Consider the following 2,500-nt stretch of genomic DNA (forward strand, 5'->3'; position numbering starts at 1 on the left):
CCAGTTGAGGGTTAAAGGGATTTTCCTTTAACCCGTTGGTGCAGCTGTTTTTTTTTTTGTAACTGTGCACTAGTCACCTTCCTTGGGTCCAGCACAGGGTCTCTGCCACTGCTCCCAGTGTCTGTTACTGTCCTTTGGCCTCACGTCGACAGCGCTGCAACCAATAACTGAGATCAGCAGCTTTGCCCGAGTTAACGGCACTACTTGCTCAGAGTCACTGAACTCACTGACTGGCTGCAGCGCTGTCAATGTGACAAATAGGTGACACTCTGCATTAGACCCAGAGAGGGTGAGTAAAGTATTGCTTTAAAAAAGAAAAGAAAATTGTATTAAAAAAACTGTAGTGTAATTCTTTAGCATCTTCTATAAGTGCAGCATAAATGACTCTAATGCTATGTCCGTAAAGGATCGTCAGGGTTGAGGACCTTCCGTCGCGCTCCTGTGACGTCGGCGTCTGCTGGGCTCCTTCCAGGACCTTACGCAACGTCCGGACTTGAGGCGGGGCTTCAGTTCTCGCGCGCTTTCGGAGTCCACGCCCCTCTTCTTCCCGCGCGGCGTCCTCAAGATGGCGTCCAATGGCGGGAAAACTCCACGGATGGCGGGAAGAAGGCAGAAGATGGCGCCGGATGGCGGGAAACTTCACCGATGGCGGGAAGAAGGCTGAAGATGGCGCCGGATGGCGGGAATCTTCACCACAGGTAAGTTTGAAAAGTCTCTTTTTCAGGCACGCAGTACCCGGTGGTTGCGGGCACGAAATCCTGCCGACTACGCCAAAGTTGACGCGCCCCTGGGCCTGTGTCGCGCTGCGTTGCGCACGCGGGAGCTTACCCGGAGCCGGATCGCTTGAGGGTTGTAGTCTCGTGGCGGGGACCCGGTCCGTGCCCAGGGAGTCAAACTGAGCGGCGATGTATCAGCGGTAGATGTGTACGACTACGCCACCCGTTGAATGCAGCTATGGAGCTGCCGCTGCAGGACAGTCCGCTGAGGCCGGTGGATGGATGGTGCAGCGTAGATGGTATAACCCCCAACGGGAGGGGTATGGCCTCAGGGCAGCAGATGTGGATGATGGGGGTAGCAGGAACCACTCAGAGACGGTGCGGTGTAATTCAGGGTCTTTACTGGTAACAACGATAGACCCTCCCGGAGTACTTGCTAGCGAACGGGGCCTGGTCAGTCCTTGAGCAGATGGGATCTCCCCTGGCCAGGCGGAGTTGTAGGCCTCCCAAACTGACTGTACTCTTCTGGCTACCTTGCTAGAAGCGGATATAAGTAGCCCACGTCCCTGAGTGTACCGTGTGGTGCTCACCCGTATGGCCGGTGACTCGGGGCCTTCTAATGGCTTCCTCTCCACGATGGCGGTGCTGGTCCCACGCGTGTGACCGTGCCTTCGGGTTTCTGGGCCTGAGGACCTGAAATCCCCTGCCGGTCGGCTTCTGCTGCTGGGTCAGAGTTAGTCCCCACAGCCTCGGACGCCGGGTCCGGTAAGAAATCTTCTCAGTCAGGGCGAGCTCTGCAGCTGCCAGCCCCTGGCTTGTAGTAGTATTGCTCCCACTGAGCTTCTGCTGTTTCTTCCTATGCTGCTTCTCTTTCTCTACTCTCCTTGACTGACTAACCCTGCTTCAGCCCCGGGTTTACATAGGGGAAGTTCTTCCCCTCCCAAGACTGGGCAGGAGGTGTGGCATGCACAGGATCTCTGACCAAAGGACCTCCCACCTGCTCTCAGACATAACATTACATTACTGTGGAAACCAGACCCCTGGGGTGCCACATTGACACTCCACAACTGCTCCTTCTCTTCAGAATTCAGAAAGATTTATTTTTTTATTTTTTTATTTCCGCAGCCATGCAGTGACGCTAGGTAGGTGCAGAGCTAAAGGGAAACCCACCTCAGAAGAAAATTCTAGGGTCCTGATCACTAGAGATGAGAGCTTAAAGGGAATCTGTCACTTGGTTTTTGCCATATATTCCGAGAGCAGCATGATGTAGAGACAGAGACCCTGATTCCAGCGATGTGTCACTTTCTGGGCTGCTTGCTGGTGTTTTGATAAAATCTTTGTTTTATCAGTAGGAGGTTGTGACTAGAAGACTAGTAAACCTGCAACCAGGTATCCCTCATTTTTCAGGAGTGGTCCAAATTAAATAAAAAAGCGGTCTATAGGGCGCTAAAAGAATGAACACTAGAAGTGAAAAAAATTTTAGGACTAAAAAATAAATTTAATGAGCCCTTTCCACAAAGCGTTTCGATAGTGAACTATCTTCCTCAGGTGGTACATGGCGCGCTTTTTCTCCCTTTCTCTTTTCTCATTTTTCACAAGGTCTGTATAGCAGCCTTCTGCCTATGCACAGTGTACACAGAAAGCTGCCAATCAGTGGTGCAGCCGGTTATATGGAGCTCAGCATTCAGAGCACTGCTAGATCTGCAGTAGATAAAACTAAAATTTATCAAAACTGCAGCGAAATAAGGGACACATTTCTGGAATCAGGTTTCTGCCCTTACATC

The sequence above is a fragment of the Phyllobates terribilis genome, unplaced genomic scaffold (genome assembly GCF_046119375.1).
Source record: "Phyllobates terribilis strain yellow unplaced genomic scaffold, ASM4611937v1 Scaffold_67__1_contigs__length_7525285, whole genome shotgun sequence".
Classification (NCBI taxonomy): Eukaryota; Metazoa; Chordata; class Amphibia; order Anura; family Dendrobatidae; genus Phyllobates; species Phyllobates terribilis.